This window comes from Pristis pectinata, chromosome 34, assembly GCF_009764475.1.
Source record: "Pristis pectinata isolate sPriPec2 chromosome 34, sPriPec2.1.pri, whole genome shotgun sequence".
NCBI lineage: Eukaryota > Metazoa > Chordata > Chondrichthyes > Rhinopristiformes > Pristidae > Pristis > Pristis pectinata.
The window spans coordinates 763,568-771,700 of record NC_067438.1 but is presented as its reverse complement, the minus strand read 5'-3'; the positions used below and the strand labels follow the sequence as shown (position 1 = coordinate 771,700).

The 8,133-nt window shown below is 55.1% G+C and overlaps 1 long non-coding RNA gene across 1 annotated transcript; it reads right to left on the bottom strand.

Moving 5' to 3' along the window:
* Nucleotides 1-84: 84 nt before the first annotated feature.
* On the bottom strand, nucleotides 85-8,133 carry LOC127585993 (uncharacterized). The gene is made up of 5 exons (XR_007958620.1): nucleotides 8,057-8,133; nucleotides 4,353-4,421; nucleotides 3,489-3,534; nucleotides 2,627-2,744; nucleotides 85-209 (listed from the first exon to the last, which is right to left on the bottom strand). It is a non-coding gene; the product is annotated as an uncharacterized LOC127585993 (long non-coding RNA).

The window sequence follows — 8,133 nt, the reverse complement described above, 5'->3', positions numbered from 1 at the left end:
AATATAACGCTCGCCCAACCCTCTGTCACTCTTGGCTTGGGTGCCAGACACAACACGACATCTCATCAGGTTTGAGCTGGTACTCACTTCCTTGCTCGTTGGTATTGGAGGGTTTTCCTGAAACTGTTCAGGAAGCAACATGTACACGTAAATTTCTCCATTCTCATCGAACGACGTGAGGAATTGTCCAGTGCTTTGAAACGCCACTCCTGAGGGCAAGGGAAACCAATCTGGGTCAACAGATACCTTCGGTGAGCTCTATCCAAAAGCACAGCATTTCCATACATCGCCCAGACAGACGCTTAGCTGCTACTGAGGTTCAGAATTGGTAGTTTTGACGATGTGGCATATTACACATTGAGAGTGTTGTACGTTGTACTCACGGGACTGGGATACATCTAGAGGAAGCATCATTTCAGATGCACTCCAGAGTGATGATGAACTCCCAGACCAGTACGTAGCTACAGTACCAGTCATCAAGTCACAAATCTATTCAGCACAGGCCCTTCAGCCCAACTTGTCCAAGACAGCCAAGTTGCCAACCCAAGCGAATCCCATTTGCCCGTGTGTGGCCCATATCCCTCTATCCTATCCATGTCCCTGTCCAAATGCCTTTTAAACAATGCAATTTTACCCACCTCTACCACCTCCTCTGGCAGCTCGTTCCACACACCCACCACCCTCTGGGTGAAAAAGTTGCCCCTCAGGTTCCCTTTTAAATCTCTCCCCTCAAACCTGTACCCTCCAGCTTGGACTCCCCTACCCTGGGGAAAAGATTGTGACCATTCACCCTATCTATGCCCCTCATGATTTTACAAACCTCTACAAGGTCACCCCTCAGACTCCTACACTCCAGGCTACCGAGGACAACACAAAGTTGCCCATTGCATCCTGGGGCCTTAAGTATCCCAGCTCCGTGTGTTCCACCGTCCTGCAAGACGGGACGGTGTCTGTCAAATATAATGAGGAGCAGGATGGAGCCACTCCAGCCTGCTCTACCGTTCGAGGGTCATGGACGATTAGTGGTCGCTGGTCTATGCTGTACCTCTGACCCAGTATCTCAGAGTCTGCCATCTGTCACCACTTAGACAATGTACCTTTTTATATTTCCTTCCAAAATGGATAATGTGGAATTGGTTTTGGAGTTCGTTTGTTATAGTCACTTGTACCAAGGACTGTTAGGTGGACAAATGTACATTGACCTGTATGAACTTGTCTTGCATCCTGTTCATACAGGTCAATGTCACATTTGCCCACTAATGCTAGATCCTTGCTCACTGGGTCCCTTTGTAGCCTCCCTCTGCATCCTTCACCACTCACTTCCCCCACCCTACTTTGTATCTTCAGCAAATGTGACAATTGAACCTTCGGCTACTTCATCCAAGTCATCATCTCAATTGTAAACGCTGAGGCCCCTCACCGATCTCCGCAGCACACCACCTGTTACTCTTAGCTGACCAGAAAAAGCCCCATTCCTGCCTCCTCTGTTTCCTGTTAGCCAGCCAGTCTTCCATCCAGGACAACATTACTTCCGCACAATGAACTGTCACCTACTGCAATTACCTTATCGGCACACCCGCTGCTTCCTTTATCCACAGCACATGTTACTCCTTCAAACAGCTCCAGGAAATTGGTCAGAAGAAGCAACAGAACAGCTTCCACAATCCACGCTGACTTTGCCTGCGTACCTCAGGATTTCCACATGCTCTGCTCTAACACCTTATAACGTTCCCCCGAGGGAGCTAAATGGCCTGTGGCTTCCTGGTCTCTGTCTCCCTCTCTCTTTCAACAGAGGAGTTGCATTTACTACTTTCCAATTTGATGGAACATTCCAAATCGAGAAGATTTTGGAAAACTAAGACCTAGGCATCACCTGTTTCATCAGCCACTTGTTTTCAGACCCTAGGATGAAGTCCATCAGGACCCAGAGACCTGTCATCTGGCAGCCCCAACACTTTGTGGTTGGGTTACTTGTATCCCCTGTGGTGAAGCCTGACACAAAATACCGATATAATTAACCTGCCATCTTCCTGTTTCCCATCAGTAATTCCCCAGACTCACCTTCTCAGGATCCAGTGCCCTGTTGTTTTTAAATATCTGGAGAAACTCTGACTGCCTATTTTTACTTTTCTGGCTGGCTTTAGCTCATACTTTAATTTCTCCTTCCTTATTGACCTTTCAGTGATTCTCTGCTCTGTTTTATACTCTGTCCAATATTCTAACCCACCAGTTGCAGTGGATCTTTGGTGGATCCGTCCTTTGGGCTGTACCTAGTCTGTGCATCCTGAAAGATCCCCTTAAATATCCATCTGTATCTCTACAAAGGCTTCCACAAAACTGGCCGCTGTGGCCCTGCTTTGGGAAAAGGGGAACAGGCAAGCAGCTGCTCGTCTCCAGCAGATTGGGCTGGCCTGCAGTGGTGAAGAGGTAGTGGGGTCACAGATGGTCCAGGTGTGACCTCCAGCTGCTTCACAGAGTTGGACACGTTTAAATAACACTCACACGGTGGGGTCCAGCTCTGAGAGACGGTGCTGGGGAGAGTTTGAGCATTACTTTGATGAGCATATCTGATAACTTTGGGGTGAGGGGGGCAGGAAGTATCCCGGCAGCTCCCCTCTCCACCTACCTTCTGAGTTTGACCCGTTTGCGTAGTCTTTCAGAAGCTTGAAGCCCACTCTGCTTCGGGAATCCCTGCTGATATTCACGCGTGTTCCAACCAAGATCATTGCATTGTAACGACGGATCTGGTATCAGAGGATGGTGGGGTTATTGAGGGGAGTGGGGGGAAGGTGTGGATGGTGGGGGATAGGGCAGCACAAAAAGAAGCAGGATAGTTACTCTGGGGTGGACAGTGTGAAACCCAGTAACCAGTACACCTCCACGGCAGTACCACTGCACTGGCACGCCAAGTACACAGCACACATCACCATTCCCTCCTGGGATCTGAGCAACCCCAGCAAGGTCAGCATTTACTGCTCATCCCTCACCGCCCTGGAGAAAGTGGGGCTGAGCTGCCCGCAGTCCTCCTGGCAAAGGTGCTGCCCCAGTGCTGCAGGGGAGGGAGTTCCAGGGTTCAGACCCAGTGATGAGGGAGGTTCAGACCCAGCAATGTATTTCCAAGTCCAGATGGGGTGTGACTTGGAGGGGAACCTGCAGGTGGTGGTGTTCCCCTGCAAAATTAGCCAGAAGATTGTGATCTGTGCCAGAGGTTGATGGAGAATTGGTGAGCCCTGGAGGTGGATTATCTCAGGAAAAGAATGGCTGGAGGAGAATCCCTTGACAAATGACTCCCACCGCGCCCCAACGAACGTGGTTCAATGCCAGATCTGCACCCACCCAGATCTATATTCAGCCCTCCCAACGTGGCGTGTTTGACCGACCCAGAACTCCCCACACTCAGCAGGTAGACAGCTTCTACATGAAGGTTCAGCTGAAGGAGAGGGAGAGGAAGTGGGAAGGGGGAACAATGATGGTCGCCGTCCCATTACCTGATAATCATCAGTTGTGTTCAAGACATCAAATGTCAGGCATCCACTGGAGGTAAAAACAGTGAGACAGATTACCAGCTCAGTACAAACCTGTTATCAGGCATTCTACACAGTGTACAGAGAGGCAATGGCATCTGCAGAGAACCACCACAAGATATGGACCCTCAGAATAAACACCGCTGGAACTCTCGGACAGGGAGCAATACTGGGAGAGGGGGTAGGACTGGGTAGAGGGGATAGGGCTGGGGTAGAGGGGGTGGGGCTGGGGGAGAGGGGGCGGGGCTGGGGGAGAGGGGGCGGGGCTGGGGGTGAGGGGGCAGGACTGGGGAGAGGGGGCAGGACGGGAGAGGGGGTGGGGCAGGGAGCGGGCGGGGCTGGGGAGAGGGGGCAGGACTGGGGAGAGGGGGTGGGGCAGGGAGCGGGCGGGGCTGGGGGAGAGGGGGCAGGACTGGGGAGAGGGGTGGGGCTGGGGGTGAGGGGGCAGGACTGGGGAGAGGGGGTGGGGCAGGGAGCAGGCAGGGCTGGGGGAGAGGGGGCGGGGCTGGGGGAGAGGGAGCAGGGCTGGGGAGAGGAGGCAGGATGGGAGAGGGGGTGGGGCAGGGAGCAGGCGGGGCTGGGGGAGAGGGGGCAGGACGGGAGAGGGGGTGGGCAGGGAGCAGGCGGGGCTGGGGAGAGGGGGTGGGGCAGGGAGCAGGCGGGGCTGGGGAGAGGGGGTGGGGAAGGAATGGGACAGGATTGACCTGTCGAGATTTTCCAACAGTCCCTGAGTTTATTCCAGGTTTTGAGACTCCACATTACAAGCGGGAAGGACAGAAAGGAACCACACCACTGCCGTCACCAGCCTGAACTGCACACACATCTTACCTTTGGCACAAGCCACCCTCGATGACCAGCGAGGCAACCAGCAGAAACAACACGGGCAGCATGGTCACCCTGCAAGAGATGGGATCAGACATTAGCTAGTGTCTGTCATGGGCACAGAGTGAATCACAGAGTTGTACAACAGGCAAACAGCCTTTCAGCCCACATACCCATGCTAGCCACCAGTACTCATCCTATTGACCAACACTGGGTCCATCAGTGTCAATGCCACTGTTTCCATGTGTTCATCGAGGTACTTGTTAAACGCAGTGAGGGTCTCTGCCTGCACCATGCCTCAGGCAGTGTGTTCCAGATCCCATCCACACTCTGGCTGCAAACCTTCTTCCTCACAACCCTGCTATACCTCTTACTCCACCCCTTCAACCTCCACTGTGTAGTCATGGAGACGTCTGCGACGGGGAAAGTTCTCACTGTGTAACCCATCCATGTCCCACATCGTTTGTACACCTCTGCCAGCCTCCTCCGCTCTCAGGAAGGCAAGCCCAGCCTACCCAGTCGGTCTTGGAGAGAGGTTTGGAGCGAGAGGGAGAGAGGGAATGAGAGAGAGAGGGGGGGGAGGGAGAGAGAAGGAAAGAGAGAGAAGGAGGAGGAAGAGAGAGAGGGACAGAGCAAGAGAGGAGAGAGTGTATGTACCTGTGTGTGTCAGCGTGAGCCTGTATCTCCGTCAAAGGAGAGAATGAGATTAAATGAGAGGGATTCACTGAGAAATGGACAGAGTGAAAGAGAGGATGAGAGGCGGAGAGGGAGGGACAGAGGAAACCAGGGAGAATGAGTGAGAGAGTAAAGGAAGAAGGGAGTAGAGGGGCAGAGACCCACAGAAAGGTGGGACAGTGAACAGAGAGACAGAAGAAATAGGCCCATTCGGCCCATCCGGCCTGCTCAGCTGCTGAGCTTCCACCCTGCCAAATGCAGGTGTCCCTGGAGCCGGGATGACCAGAAATCTCTCCATCCGTTCTGGATGAAGTCAGTGAGGGAAGCCTGCACTGCCCTTCGGGCAGAGATGTCCAAAGATTCAGCACCCCCTGAGTGAAGAAACGCCAACGCCATCCCCACCTTCTCAGCAGCCCAGAACAACTTGTTCTCTTTCCTTAGTTCCAGTGAAGGTTCCTGAACCTACAACGTTAAACCTTTCTCTCCCCACACACACTGCCTGACCTGCTCAGTATTCCCTGCACTTGCTCCCTTCATTTCAGATTTCCAACAGCTGCATTTTTATTTACCTCTCTTCTCAATGTGACGCCCAATCCTAGACCCCTCAGACAGGGGAACCACCCTCCCTGCCTCCAGCCTGCTGAGCCCTTTACCCATTTTATATGTTTCCATGGGATCTCCTCTCCTCCCTCCACAGTTCCAGTCTACTCAACATCTCCTCAAGAGGGCAGACAAGCATCCCTGGATTTTGCCCAGGGAATCTTCACTGCACTCCGGGAGACCGGAGCTGTCCACAATATTCCGGCTGCCATCTGCACAACGCCCCACACACTCCAGGAGACCGGAGCTGGTCCACAATACTCCGGCTGCCATCTGCATAACACCCCACACACTCCAGGAGACCGGAGCTGTCCACAATACTCCGGCTGCCATCTGCATAACACCCCACACACTCCGGGAGACCGGAGCTGTCCACAATACTCCGGCTGCCATCTGCACAACGCCCCACACACTCCAGGAGACCGGAGCCGTCCACAATATTCCGGCTGCCATCTGCACAACGCCCCACACACTCCAGGAGACCGGAGCCGTCCACAATACTCCGGCTGCCATCTGCATAACACCCCACACACTCCGGGAGACCGGAGCTGTCCACAATACTCCGGCTGCCATCTGCATAACGCCCCACACACTCCGGGAGACCGGAGCTGTCCACAATACTCCGGCTGCCATCTGCACAACGCCACACATAATTGGAATGAACATTTCTCACTTCTGTCATCAAACTGTCTGGTATTAAAGACCGACACCGTCTGTGGTCCTGATCACTTGCTGCACCTCCAGGTTACTGGCATACAGGCACAGCCCATCCCTCTGATCATCAACACCACCCATCTCGCTCCATTTAATATTCGCTCGGTTTCTGTTTTATGCCCCAAAGTGGAAGCTCTCACATTTATCCACATGATATTCCACCTGCGACCCACTCACTCAACTTCTCCCCTTAAAGCTTTTCACGCACTGCTCCCTACTCACACGACAGCCAGGTCAATGTTGTCAGAAACCTTGGAAATAGGACCCATGGTCCCCTCAGCCAAAGGGTTGGTGTAGCTGGGGCCCGAGCACTGCTCCCTGTGACTCCCCGCTAGTCACAGCCTGACCCCAGAGGGACCTATTCAGTCCCACTCGCTGCTTTCTGTCCATTAACCAAGACTCGCCAACATCTCTAACACTGTGTTTTGACTGATACTGAGTTCCTTCGGGGAAGGGGGGGGCGAGAATGGGAGGGAAAGGGAGGGACGGAGAGAGGAGAGGGAGGGGAGAAAGAGAAAGAGTTGGGAGGAGAAAGAAAGACGGGGGACAGAGAAAGGAAGACAGTAGGAGAGAAGCGGGTGAGAAAGGGAGAGGGACAGAGTGAGAGAGACGGGGGACTGAGAAAGGGAAAGAGAGGAGAGAGGGAGAGGGAGGAATGAGGGGAGAGAGTGGGGGGAGAGAGGGGGAGAGAGAGAAAGGCAAGAGAGATGCAGCAAGACCAGCAGAGAGAGAGGGAGGGAGGGGGGAGAGGGAGGGAGAGAGGGGGGAGGGAGGAGAGAGGGGGGAGAGGGAGGGAGAGAGGGGGGAGAGGGAGGGAGAGGGGGAGGGAGAGAGGGGGGAGGGAGGGAGAGAGGGGGGAGGGAGGGAGAGGGGGGGAGGGAGGGAGGGAGGGAGAGGGGGGAGAGGGAGGGGGGAGGAGGGAGAGAGGGGGGTAGAGGGAGGGAGAGAGGGGGAGAGGGAGGGAGAGGGGGAGGGAGGGAGAGAGGGGGGAGGGAGGGGAGAGAGGGGGGAGAGGGAGGGAGAGAGGGGGGAGGGAGGGAGAGAGGGGGGAGGGAGGGAGAGAGGGGAGAGGAGGGATGAGAGGGGGGAGAGGGAGGGAGAGGGGGGAGAGGGAGGGAGAGAGGTGGGAGGGAGGGAGAGAGGGGGGAGGGAGGGAGAGAGGGGGAGGAGAGAGAGGAGGGGAGAGGGAGGGAGAGAGGGGGGGAGGGAGAGAGGAGGGAGAGAGGGGGGAGGGAGGGAGAGGAGGGGGGAGAGGGAGGGAGAGAGGGGGGAGAGGAGGGAAGAGGGGGGGAGAGGGAGGGAGGAGGGGGAGGGAGGGAGAGTAGGGGGGAGGGAGGGAGAGAGGGGGAGAGGGAGGGAGAGAGGGGGGAGGGAGGGAGAGAGGGGAGAGGGAGGGAGAGAGGGGGGAGAGGAGGGAGAGAGGGGGAGAGGGAGGGAGAGAGGGGGGAGGGAGGGAGTGAGGGGGGAGAGGGAGAGGAAGAGATGAGAGCAGAGAGAGGGGGAGAGGGAGGGAGAGATGGAGAGGGAGAGGGAGAGGAGGGGAGGATAGAGAGAGAGATGGGGAGAGAGAAAGGAAAGAGTAAGAGAGAGAGGGTGAGAGAGAGAGAGAAAGGGAGAGAGAAAAGAGTCGTGATAAAGTGAGAGAGAGAGAGTGTGAAGAAGAAGGTGAGAAAGAGACAGACGAAAAGCAAGAGAGGAAATGATATGTTCAGAACACTCACTCGGCTCTAACACTCTGAGGCTGCAGTGACACTGCAGATAGCGTGAGCAGTACGTCTTACCTCAGCATTGACTTGCT